Raw genomic sequence first — 14,172 nt, 5'->3', positions numbered from 1 at the left:
CAACATGTATATCTCATGGATAATTGTCAACACAAAGTAATATAACAAGTGCAATAGGTAAACATGTAAGAATCAATGCACACAGTTTACACAAGTGTTTGCTTCTAAGATAGAAAGAATAGGTGAACTGACTCAACAATAAAGTAAAAGATAGGCCCTTTGCAGAGGGAAGCATGGATTACTATTTTTGTGCTAGAGCTTTTCATTTTGAAAACATAGAAACAATTTTGTCAACGGTAGTAATAAAGCATATGTGTTGCAAGCCTCATGCATAGTATACTAATAGTGCTCGCACCTTGTCCTAATTAGCTTGGATTAACACGGATTATCATTGCATAGCATATGTTTCAACCAAGTGTCACAAAGGGGTACCTCTATGCCGCCTGTACAAAGGTCTAAGGAGAAAGTTCGCATTGGATTTCTCGCTTTTGATTATTCTCAACTTAGACATCTATACCGGGACAACATAGACAACAGATAATGGACTCCTCTTTAATGCATAAGCATTCATCAACAGTTAATTTTCTCATAAGAGATTGAGGATTAATTGTCCAAACTGAAACTTCCACCATGAATCATGGCTTTAGTTAGCGGCCCAATGTTCTTCTCTAACAGTATGCATACTCAAACCATTTGATCATGAAAATCTCCCTTACTTCAGACAAGACGAACATGCATAGAAACTCACATGATATTCAACAGAGGTAAAAGTTGATGGCGTCCCCAGAAACATGGTTACCGCTCAACAAGCAACTTATTAAGAAATAAGACACATAAGTACATATTCTTCACCACAATAGTTTTTAAGGCTATTTGTCCCATGAGCTATATATTGTAAAGGCAAAGAATAGAAATTTAAAGGTAGCACTCAAGTAATGTACTTTGGAATGGCGGGGAAATACCATGTGGTAGGTAGGTATGGTGGACACAAATGGCATAGTATTTGGCTCAAGGATTTGGATGCACGAGAAGAATTCCTCTCAATACAAGGCTAGGCTAGCAAGGTTGTTTGAAGCAAAATCAAGTATAAAAGGTGCAGCAAAGCTCACATATGAACATATTGTAACTATTATAAGACTTTACATTGTCTCCTTGTTGTTCAAACACCTTAACCAGAAAGTATCTAGACTCTAGAGATCAATCATGCAAACCAAATTTTAACAAGCTCTATGTAGTTCTTCATTAATAGGTACAAGGTACATGATGCAAGAGCTTAAACATGATCTATATGAGCACAACAATTGCCAAGTATCACATTATTTAAGACATTATACCATTTACCACATGCGGCATTTTCCGTTTCCAACCATATAACAATGAATGAAATAGTCCAACTTTCGCAATGAACATTAAAGATAAAGCTAAGAACATATGTGTTCATACGAAACAGCGGAGCGTGTCTCTCTCCCAAACAAAGAATGCTAGGATCCAATCTTATTCAAACAAAACAAAAACAAAAACAAACAGACGCTCCAAGCAAAGCACATAAGATGTGACGGAATAAAAATATAGTTTCACTAGAGGTGACCTGATAAGTTGTCGATGAAGAAGGGATGCCTTGGGCATCCCCAAGCTTAGACGCTTGGGTCTTCTTAAAATATGCAGGGATGAACCACGGGGGCATCCCCAAGCTTAAACTCTTCACTCTTCTTGATCATATTGTATCATCCTCCTCTCTTGACCCTTGAAAACTTCCTCCACGCCAAACTCGAAACAAACTCATTAGAGGGTCAGTGCATAATTCATATATTCAGAGGTGACATAATCATTCTTAACACTTCTGGACATTGCACAAAGCTACTGAAAGTTAATGCAACAAAGAAATCCATCAAACATAGCAAAACAGGCAATGTGAAATAAAAGGCAGAATCTGTCAAAACAGAACAGTCCGTAAAGACGAATTTTTTAGAGGCACCAGACTTGCTCAGATGAAAATGCCCAAATTGAATGAAAGTTGCGTACATATCTGAGGATCACGCACGTAAATTGGCAGATTTTTCTGAGTTACCTACAGAGAACCATGCCCAAATTCGTGACAGCAAGAAATCTGTTTCTGTGCAGTAATCCAAATCTAGTATTGACTTTACTATCAAAGACTTTACTTGGCACAACAATGCAATAAAATAAAGATAAGGAGAGGTTGCTACAGTAGTAAAAACTTCCAAGACTCAAATATAAAACAAAATTACTGTAGTAAAATAATGGGTTGTCTCCCATAAGCGCTTTTCTTTAACGCCTTTCAGCTAGGCGCAGAAAGTGTGAATCAAGTAACATCAAGAGATGAAGCATCGACATCATAATTTGTTCTAATAATAGAATCATAAGGTAACTTCATTTTCTTTCTAGGGAAGTGTTCCATAACTTTCTTGAGAGAAAATTGATATTTAATATTACCTTCCTTCATATCAATGGTAGCACCAACAGTTAGAAGAAAAGGTCTTCCCAATATAATGGGACAAGATGCATTGCATTCAATATCCAAGACAACAAAATCAACGGGGACAAGGTTATTGTTAACCATAATACAAACATTATCAATCCTCTCCAAAGGTTTCTTTATAGCATTATCAGCAAGATTAACATCCAAATAACAATTTTTCAATGGTGGCAAGTCAAGCATATCATAGATTTTCTTAGGCATAATAGAAATACTTGCACCAAGATCACATAAAGCATTACAATCAAAATCATTGACCCTCATCTTAATGATGGGCTCCCAACCATCTTCTAACTTCCTAGGAATAGAAGTTTCAAGTTTTAGTTTATCTTCTCTAGCTTTTATGAGAGCATTTGTAATATGTTTTGTAAAGGCCAAATTTATAGCACTAGCATTGGGACTTTTAGCAAGTTTTTGTAAGAACTTTATAACTTCAGAGATGTGACAATCATCAAAGTCTAAATCATTATGACCTACAGCAATGGAATCATTGTCCCCAACGTTTTGAAAAATTTCAGCAGTTTTAGCAGTTTCAGGCAATTTTGCACGCTTTGCACTAGGAGTAGAAACATTGCCAACACCAATTATTTTACCATTGATAGTAGGAGGTTTAGCAACATGTGAATCAATATCATTACTAGTGGTGGTAATAGTCCAAACTTTAGCTACATTATTCTCTTTAGCAAGTTTTTCATTTTCTTCTCTTTCCCACCTAGCATGCAATTCAGCCATCAATCTTATATTCTCATTAATTCTAACTTGGATGGCATTTGCTGTACAAACAATCTTATTTTCATTATCCTTATTAGGCATAACTTTCAGTTTTAAAAGATCAACATCAGAAGCAAGTTTATCAACCTTAGAAGCAAGAATATCAATTTTATCAAGCTTTTCCTCAACAGATTTGTTAAAAGCAGTTTGTGTACTAATAAATTCTTTAAGCATGGCTTCAAGACCAGGGGGTACACTCCTATTATTGTTGTAAGAATTACCATAACCATTACCATTAGCAGAAGGATATGGCCTATAGGTGTTACCAGAATTATTCCTATAAGCATTGTTGTTGAAATTATTACTTTTAATGAAGTTCACATCAACATTTTCTTCTTGAGCAACCAATGAAGCTAAAGGAACATTATTAGGATCAACATTAGATCTACTATTCACAAGCATAGACATAATCACATCAATCTTATCACTCAAGGAGGAGGTTTCTTCAACAGAATTTACCTTCTTACCTTGTGGAGCTCTTTCAGTGTGCCATTCAGAGTAATTTATCATCATATTATCAAGAAGCTTTGTTGCCGCCCCCAAAGTGATGGACATAAAGGTACCTCCAGCAGCTGAATCCAATAGGTTCCGTGAAGAAAAATTTAATCCTGCATAGAAGGTTTGGATGATCATCCAAGTAGTTAGTCCATGGGTTGGGCAATTCTTTACCAAAGATTTCATTCTCTCCCATGCTTGAGCAACATGTTCATTATCTAATTGCTTAAAATTCATTATGCTACTTCTCAAAGATATAATTTTAGCAGGAGGATAATATCTACCAATAAAAGCATCCTTACATTTAGTCCATGAATCAATACTATTCTTAGGCAAAGATAGCAACCAATCTTTAGCTCTTCCTCTTAAGGAGAAAGGAAACAATTTCAATTTTATAATATCACCATCTACATCCTTATACTTTTGCATTTCACATAGTTCAACAAAATTATTAAGATGGGCAGCAGCATCATCAGAACTAACACCAGAAAATTGCTCTCTCATGACAAGATTCAAGAAAGGTGTTTAATTTCAAAGAATTCTGCTGTAGTAGCAGGTGGAGCAATAGGTGTGCATAAGAAATCATTATTATTAGTGTTTGTGAAGTCACACAACTTAGTGTTTTCAGGAGTATTCATTTTAGAAGTGGTAAATAAAGCAAACTAAATAAAGTAAATGCAAGTAGCTAATTTTTTTGTGTTTTTAATATGGAGAATGCAAACAAGACGGTAAATAAAGTAAAGCTAGCAACTAATTTTTTTGTATTTTTGATATAGAGAGCAAACAAAGCAGTAAATAAAATAAAGTAAAGCAAGACAAAAACAAAGTAAAGAGATTGGATGTGGGAGACTCTCCTTGCAGCGTGTCTTGATCTCCCCGGCAACGGCGCCAGAAAACAGTTGCTGGCGTACAGTTGACGTGGGAGTTAGAAATCTTTGTGGTGTATCTTTTCTTCAGGTCCCCGGCAACGGCGCCAGAAAATAGTCTTGATGCGCGTGAGACACACGTCCGTTGGGAACCCCAAGAGGAAGGTGTGATGTGCACAGCAGTAAGTTTTCCCTCAGAAAGAAACCAAGGTTTATCGAACCAGTAGGAGCCAAGAAGCACGTTGAAGGTTGTTGGTGGCGGAGTGTAGTGCGGCGTAACACCGGGGATTCCGGCGCCAACGTGTAACCTGCACAACACAATCACAGTACTTTGCCCCAACGTAATAGTGAGGTTGTCAATCTCACCGGCTTGCTGTAAACAAAGGATTAGATGTATAGTGTGGATGATGATGATTGTTTGCGAAGAACAGTAAAGAACAATTGCAGTAGATTGTATTTCAGATGTAAAGAATAGGACCGGGGTCCACAGTTCACTAGTGGTGTCTCTCCCATAAGATAAACAAATGTTGGGTGATCAAATTACAGTTGGGCAGTTGACAAATAAAGAAGGCATAACAATGCACATACATATATCATGATGAGTACTATGAGATTTAATCAGGGCATTACGACAAAGTACATAGACCGCTATCCAGCATGCATCTATGCCTAAAAAGTCCACTTTCAGGTTATCATCCGAACCCCTTCCGGTATTAAGTTGCAAGCAACAGACAATTGCATTAAGTATGGTGCGTAATGTAATCAACACAAATATCCTTAGACAAAGCATCGATGTTTTATCCCTAGTGGCAACAAAGACATCCACAACCTTAGAACTTTCTCACACCGTCCTGCATTTAATGGAGGCATGAACCCACTATCGAGCATAAATACTCTCTCTTGGAGTTACAAGTATCAACTTGGCCAGAGCCTCTACTAGCAACGGAGAGCATGCAAGAACATAAACAACATATATGATAGATTGATAATCAACTTGACATAGTATTCAATATTCATCGGATCCCAACAAACACAACATGTAGCATTACAAATAGATGATCTTGATCATGATAGGCAGCTCACAAGATCTAACATGATAGCACAATGAGGAGAAGACAACCATCTAGCTACTGCTATGGACCCATAGTCCAGGGGTGGACTACTCACACATCGATCCGGAGGTGATCATGGCGATGAAGAGACCTCCGGGAGATGATTCCCCTCTCCGGCAGGGTGCCGGAGGCGATCTCCTGAATCCCCCGAGATGGGATTGGCGGCGGCGGCGTCTCTGGAAGGTTTTCCGTATCGTGGCTCTCGGTACTGGGGGTTTCGCGACGAAGACTATATGTAGGCGAAAGGGTAGGTCAGGGGGCATCACGAGGGGCCCACACAGTAGGCCAGCGCGGCCAGGGCTTGGGCCGCGCCGCCCTGTTATGTGGCCACCTCGTGGCCCCACTTCGTTTCCTCTTCGGACTTCTGGAAGCTTCGTGGAAAAATAGGACCCTGGGCGTTGATTTCGTCCAATTCCGAGAATATTTCCTTACTAGGATTTCTGAAACCAAAAACAGCAGAAACAAAGAATCGTTCTTCGGCATCTCGTCAATAGGTTAGTGCCGGAAAATGCATAATAATGACATATAATGTGTATAAAACATGTGAGTATCATCATAAAAGTAGCATGGAACATAAGAAATTATAGATACGTTTGAGACGTATCAGAGATCCATAATTGCTCCCACATATTCAACGATGACTTTAGTGATCGATTGAACCATTTACATACAATGCCAATTCCCTTTGTCACACGATATTCAACTTGTCCGAGGTTTGATCATCGGTATCTCCATACCTTGTTCAACCTCGTTACCGACAAGTACTCTTTACTCGTACCGCGGTATGTCATCTCTTATGATCCAATCATATGCTTGCAAGCTAATCAGACGACATTCCACCGAGAGGGCCCAGAGTATATCTATCCGTCATCAGGATGGACAAATCCCACTATTGATCCATATGCCTCAACTCACACTTTCCAAATACTTAATCCCATCTTTATAACCACCCATTTACGCAATGGCGTTTGATGTAATCAAAGTACCCTTCCAGTGTAAGTGATTTATATGATCTCATGGTCGAAGGACTAAGGCAACTATGTATCGAAAGCTTATAGCAAATTGAACTTAATGACTTGATCTTATGCTACGCTCATTTGGGTGTGTGTCCATTATATCATTCAACTAATGACATAACCTTGTTATTAATAACATCCAATGTTCATGATCACGAAACCATGATCATCCATTAATCAACAAGCTAGTTATATAAGAGGCTTACTAGGGACTCCTTGTTGTTTACATAACACACATGTATCAATGTTTCGGTTAATACAATTATAGCATGGTATGCAAATATTTATCATAAACACAAAGATATTATAATAACCACTTTATTATTGCCTCTTGGGCATATCTCCAACAGTCTCCCACTTGCACTAGAGTCAATAATCTAGATTACATTGTAAGGTACCTAACACCCATAGCATTCTGGTGTTGGTCATGCTTTGCCCTAGGGAGAGCTTTAGTCAACGGATCTGCAACATCCAGATCTGTGTGTACTTTGCAAATCTCTACTTCACCATCTTCGATGTACTCGCGAATCGAATGAAAACGCAGCTTGATATGCTTTAGCTTCTTGTGTGACCTTGGTTCCTTTGCATTGGCGATGGCACCCGTGTTGTCACAATAAAGGACTAACGGGTCCAATGCACTAGGAACCACACCAAGCTCAACAATGAACCTCCTCATCCATACCGCTTCCGATGAAGCCTCTGAAGCCGCTATATATTCAGATTCTGTTGAAGATTTTGCCACCGTGCACTGCTTGGAACTGCTCCACCATCGTCGCACCATTCAATATAAACACGTACCCATACTGAGACTTAGAGTCATCAGGATCGGTGTTCCAACTTGCATCGGTGTAACTGGTTACAACGAGCTCTTGGTCACCGCCATAACAAAGAAACATATCCTTAGTCCTTTTCAGGTACTTCAGGATATTCTTGATCACGTCCAAAGGTTCCATTCCTGGATCACTTTGATATCTGCTGGTCAAATTGACAGCATGTGCGATATCCGGTCTAGTACACAGCATGGCATACATGAGAGAGCCTACTGCCGAAGCATAGGGATCTTGCTCATCCTCTCTCTTTCATCTGCCGTAGCCGGACCTTGAGTCTTACTCAAGACCTTACCTGGCAACATAGGCAAGAACCCTTTCTTGCTTTCATCCATTCTAAACTTCTTTAGAATCTTGTCCAGGTATGTACTCTGTGAAAGGCCTATTAGGCGTCTTGATCTATCTCTATAAATCTTGATGCCTAAAATGTACGCTGCTTCACCAAGGTCTTTCATTGGAAAAGACTTATTCAAATAACCTTTAACGCTGCTTAATAGTTCTATATCATTCCCAATCAATAATATGTCATCTACATATAATATCAGGAACGCTACAGAGCTCCCACTCACTTTCTTGTAAATACATGCCTCACCATGAGTCCGTATAAAACCGAAGTCTTTGATCACCCTATCAAAGCGTAGGTTCCAACTCCGGGATGCTTGCTTCAGTCCATAAATGGAACGCTGAAGTTTGCATACCTTGTCAACATTTTTAGGATCGACAAAACCTTTGGGTTGTACCATATACAACTCTTCCTCAATATCACCATTGAGGAATGCCATTTTGACATCCATCTGCCAAATCTCATAATAAAAAATGCAGCTATTGCTAACAAAATCCTCACAGACTTTAGCTTCGCTACAGGTGAGAAAGTCTCATCGTAGTCAACTCCTTGAATTTGTCGGAAACCCTTTGCGACAAGTCGAGCTTTATAGACAGTAATATTACCATCAGCATCTATTTTTCTCTTGAAGATCCATTTATTCTCGACAGCCTTGCGGCTATCAGGTAAGTCTACCAAAGTCCATACTTTGTTATCATACATGGATCCCATTTCGGATTTCATGGCTTCTTGCCATTTGTTGGAATCTGGGCTCATCATTTCTTCTTCATACGTCGCAGGGTCCTCATCATTGTTGTCCACAATCATGACATTTAGATAGGGATCATACCAATCAGGAGTGGTACGTTCCCTCGTCGATCTGCGAGGTTCAGTAGCTTCCTCGTTCGAAGTTTCATGATCATCATCATTTGCTTCCTCTCCTATCGGCGTAGGCTGCGCAGAAACTTCTTCCGGCACTGCGCTACTCTGATCTATGAGAGAAGGTTCATCAACCTCGTCGAGTTCTACTTTCCTTCCAGTCACTTCTTTAGTGAGAAACTCCTTCTCAAGAAAGGATCCGTTCTTGGCAACAAAGATTTTTGCCTTCGGATCTGTGATAGAAAGTGTACCCAATTGTTTCTTTAGGGTATCCTATGAAGACACATTTCTCTGCTTTGGGTTCTAGCTTGTCAGGTTGTAACTTCTTTACATAAGCTTCGCAACCCCAAACTTTAAGGAACGACAGCTTAGGTTTCTTCCCAAACCATAATTCATACGGTGTCATTTCAACGGATTTAGATGGTGCCCTATTTAAAGTGAATGCGGCTGTCTCTAATGCATAACCCCAAAACGATAACAGCAAATCGGTAAGAGACATCATAGACCGAACCATATCTAAGAGAGTTCGATTACGACGTTCGGACACACCATTGCGCTGTGGTGTTCCTGGCGGTGTCAACTGTGAAAGTATTCCGCATTTCTTTAAATGCATGCCAAACTCATAACTCAGATATTCGCCTCCGCGATCAGAACGCAAAAACTTAATCTTCTTGTTACGTTGATTTTCTACTTCACTTTGGAATTCCTTGAACTTCTCAAAAGTCTCGGACTTATGTTTCATAAAGTAAATATATCCATATCTACTCAGATCATCCGTGAAGGTTAGAACATAACGATAACCACCGCGCGATGCTACACTCATTGGTCCACACACATCGGTATGTATGATTTCCAATAAGTCTGTAGCTCGCTCCATTGTACCAGAAAATGGAGTCTTAGTCATTTTTCCCATTAGACATGCTTCGCATCTATCAAGTGACTCAAAGTCAAGTAACTCAAGAAGTCCATCGGAATGGAGTTTCTTCATGCGCTTCACTCCAATATGACCAAGACGACAATACCACATATAAGTAGAATTATCATTCAATTTAATTCGCTTAGCATCAATGTTATGAACATGTGTATCACTACTATCGAGATTTAACAAGAATAAACCATTCATCTCAGGTGCATGGCCATAAAAGACATTACTCATATAAATCGAACAACCATTATTCTCAGACTTAAACGAATAACCGTCTTGCATCAAACAAGATCCAGATATAATGTTCATGCTCAACGCAGGTACCAAATAACAATTATTAAGGTTTAAAACTAATCCCGAAGGTAGATGTAGAGGGAGCGTGCCGACGGCGATCACATCGACTTTGGATCCATTTCCAACGCGCATCGTCACCTCGTCCCTTGCCAGGCTTCGTCTATTCCGCAGTTCCTGTTTTGAGTTACAAATGTGAGCAACCGAACCAGTATCAAATACCCAAGCACTACTACGAGAACCAGTAAGATAGACATCAATAACATGTATATCAAATATACCTTTCTTTTTGACGTGGCCGCTCTTCAGATCGGCCAAGTATTTGGAGCAATTGCGCTTCCAGTGCCCCTTCCCCTGGCAGTAATAGCACAAAGTCTCAGGTTTAGGACCAGCCTTAGGCTTCTCAGGATGCGCTGCAACTTTCTTGCCGCCCTTCTTAAAGTTACCCTTGTTAGGCTTGCCCTGCTTTTTGAAACCGGTGGTCTTGTTGACCATCAACACTTGATTCTCCTTCTTTATCTCTACTTCAGCAGATTTTAGCATGGAAAAGAGTTCAGGTAAATCTTTATTCATGTTCTGCATGTTGTAGTTCATCACGAAGTTCTTGCAACTTGGTGGCAGTGATCGAAGAACACGATGAATACCCAGCTGGTTAGGGATCATCATCCCCATGTCACTGAGCTTCTTCGCATGTCCGGACATGGCGAACATGTGCCCACTAACGGAGCTGCCCTCTTCCATCATGCAGCTAAAGAACTGTTTCGAGGCCTCATAGCTCTCCACGACCGCATGAGTTTCAAATATAAGCTTGAGCTCACGCATCATCTCACACGGGTCGTGGTGCTCAAAACGCTTTTGGAGCTCTGCCTCTAGGCTGCACAAGATGGCACACTGAACTTCAGAGTATCGAATTGCCCGAGTCTCATAAACATTCTTTATGTCCTCGGATACTGCAGGAGGTGGGGGGGACCTAGCGGTGCATCGAGCACATATTGCAGGCTTCCACCAGTGAGGAAAATCCTCACATGACGGAACCAGTCAGTGAAGTTGCTACCATTGCCCTTAAGCTTTTCTTTCTCTAGGAACTGGTTAAAATTGATGGAGGGGGGCGCCATGATCTACAACATATTTGCAAAGAGTTTAGACTAAGTTTATGATAAAATAAGTTCAATTTTAATTCTTAAATTAACTAGGTGAACTCCCACTTAAAACAACATCCCTCGCATTGTCTTAGTGATTACACGAACCAAATCCACTACACCAAGTCCGATCTTCACGAGAAAAGATGTAGCTTCAAAGGCGAACACTCAAAGTGTTCATCATATCATTCATATGACTCATGCTCTACCTTTCGGTATCCCGTGTTCCGAGACCATGTCGGTACATGCTAGGCTCGTCAAGGCAACCTTGGTATCCGCGTGTGCAAATCTGGCTTGCACCCGTTGTATGCACATGTAGAGTCTATCACACCCGATCATCACGAGATGCTTCGAAACGACAAGTCTTAGCAACGGTGCATACTAAGGATGAACACTTTATTATCTTGCTATTTAGTGAGAGGGATCATCTTATAATGCTACCGTCGCGATCTAAGCAAAATAAGATGCATAAAAAGGATTAACATCACATGCAATTCATAAAGTGTGATATGATATGGCCTTTCTTCTTGTGCTTTTGATCTCCATCTCCAAAGCACGGACATGATCTCCATCATCACCAGCATGGCGTCAAGGCCAGTGGCGCCGCTTCATGGTTGTCCATCACTTATAGCTACTATAACAACTACTTGAAATAAAGCTATTACATGATGAATAGACACGCAGGTCTTTAACAAAAATTAAAGACAACCATTAGGCTCCTACCGGTTGCCATGATACAATAATGAACATCTCATACATCAAATATAATCATCATCACATCTTGGCCATATCACATCACCAAACCCTGCAAAAACAAGTTAGACGCCTCTAATTTGGTTTGCATATTTTACGTGGTTTAGGGTTTTCGAGTAAGATCCAATCTACCTACGAACATGAACCACAACGGTGATACTAGTGTTGACAATAGAAGTGCAAATTACAATCTTCACTATGGTGGGAGAGACAGACACCCGCAAAGCCACTTATGCAATACAAGTTGCATGTCAAGCGTGGAGCAAGTCTCATGAGACGCGGTCATGTAAAGTTAGCCCGGGCCGCTTCATCCCACCATCCCGCAAGAAGCAAAGTACACAAACTAAAGCAACAAAAACATCACCGCCCACAAAACCATTGTGTTCTACTCATGCAACAGATCTATGCATAGACATGGCTCTGATACCACTGATGGGATTCATTGCATAGAAAACAAAAAATTTCCTACCGCAAAGACGAATAAAACCAAGATCTAATCTATGGAAAAACCAAGATCTAATCTATGAGATCTGAACAACGAGATGGAGATGAGACTAACCCTCGAAGATTCCAAAGCCTACGAGATTAATCTCGTTGTTGGTGTAGACGATCATTCCGGTGCTGCAATCCGGCAGCACTTCCGTACGTACTCGGTCGCGCGTACGGTGTCGATGAAGCCCCTTCCTCTCCCCGTTCCAGCGGGCAGCGGAGGTGTGGTAGATCTCCACGGAATCCCAGCAGCACGACGGCGTGGTGGTGGTGGTGGAGAAGATTTGCTGCAGGGCTTCGCCTAAGCCTGCACAGCGTATGGAGGAGGAAGAGAGGGGGCGGCTAGGGTTGGAGGAGATGTGGTGTGGCCGGCCACCCCCTCCCCTCTTTATATAGGGGGAGGGGTCGGCCTAGGGTTTCCCCCTGGCCCCACCTCCTTCCTTGCCGGCGGATCAAGAGGGGGAAGTCTTCCCCCCAAGTCTTCCCTTTATCTCTTCGTTTAAACGCTTTAATCTCGAGATAGATTCTATCTCTAAATTTAAACCATTTAAATTAGAGATAGATCTTATCTCTAAGGGGGGCCGGCCTGAGCCCACATGTCATAGTGGGCTGGACCCACCATGCCATGTGGCGCCTATGTGGCCTATCCCGGGGTGGTGGGCCCACTGGTGGCCCTCTAGAACCTTCTAGAAGCTCCGGTCAAAACACCGGACTTTTTCCCGAACCCCGGTAAATGACTTCCCTTATATGAATCTTATTCTCCGGACCATTCCGGACCTCCTCGTGATGTCCTGGATCCTATCCGAGACTCCAAACAAAAACTTCGGACTCCATCTCATATTCCGAATCTACTTATGCGACATCGAACCTTAAGCGCGTCACCCTACGGTTGGCGAACTATGCAGACATGGTCGAGACTCTTCTCCGAGCAATAACCAATAGCGGGATCTAGAGATCCATAATGGTTCCCACATATTCAACAATGACTTTAGTGATCGATTGAACCATTTACTTATAATGCCAATTCCATTTGTCACACGATATTCAACTTGTCCGAGGTTTGATCATCGGTACCTCCATACCTTGTTCAACCTCGTTACCGACAAGTACTCTTTACTCGTACCGCGGTATATCATCTCTTATGATCCAATCATATGCTTGCAAGCTAATCAGGCGACATTCCACCGAGAGGGCCCAGAGTATATCTATCCGTCATCAGGATGGACAAATCCCACTATTGATCCATATGCCTCAACTCACACTTTCCGAATACTTAATCCCATCTTTATAACCACCCATTTACGCAATGGCGTTTGATGTAATCAAAGTACCCTTCCGGTGTAAGTGATTTACATGATCTCATGGTCGAAGGACTAAGACAACTATGTATCGAAAGCTTATAGCAAATTGAACTTAATGACTTGATCTTATGCTACACTCATTTGGGTGTGTGTCCATTATATCATTCAACTAATGACATAACTTTGTTATGAATAACATCCAATGTTCATGATCACGAAACCATGATCATCCATTAATCAACAAGCTAGTTATACAAGAGGCTTACTAGGGACTCCTTGTTGTTTACATAACACACATGTCTCGATGTTTCGGTTAATACAATTATAGCATGGTATGCAAACATTTATCATAAACACAAAGATATTATAATAACCACTTTATTATTGCCTCTTGGGCATATCTCCAACAGAAAGACCTTTGTCCTTCGTGGTATTAGCTTGGAGAAGAAGGTGAGCCTTTGTGGCATTCGGGAGACCTTCGTGGTAGCCCGCATCTCCAATGTCACGTACCTCACTTCGTGTGGGGGAACACGAGAATACATCTTCGTC

The sequence above is a fragment of the Lolium perenne genome, chromosome 6 (genome assembly GCF_019359855.2).
Source record: "Lolium perenne isolate Kyuss_39 chromosome 6, Kyuss_2.0, whole genome shotgun sequence".
Taxonomy (NCBI): domain Eukaryota; kingdom Viridiplantae; phylum Streptophyta; class Magnoliopsida; order Poales; family Poaceae; genus Lolium; species Lolium perenne.
This window is presented reverse-complemented; position numbering follows the sequence as displayed.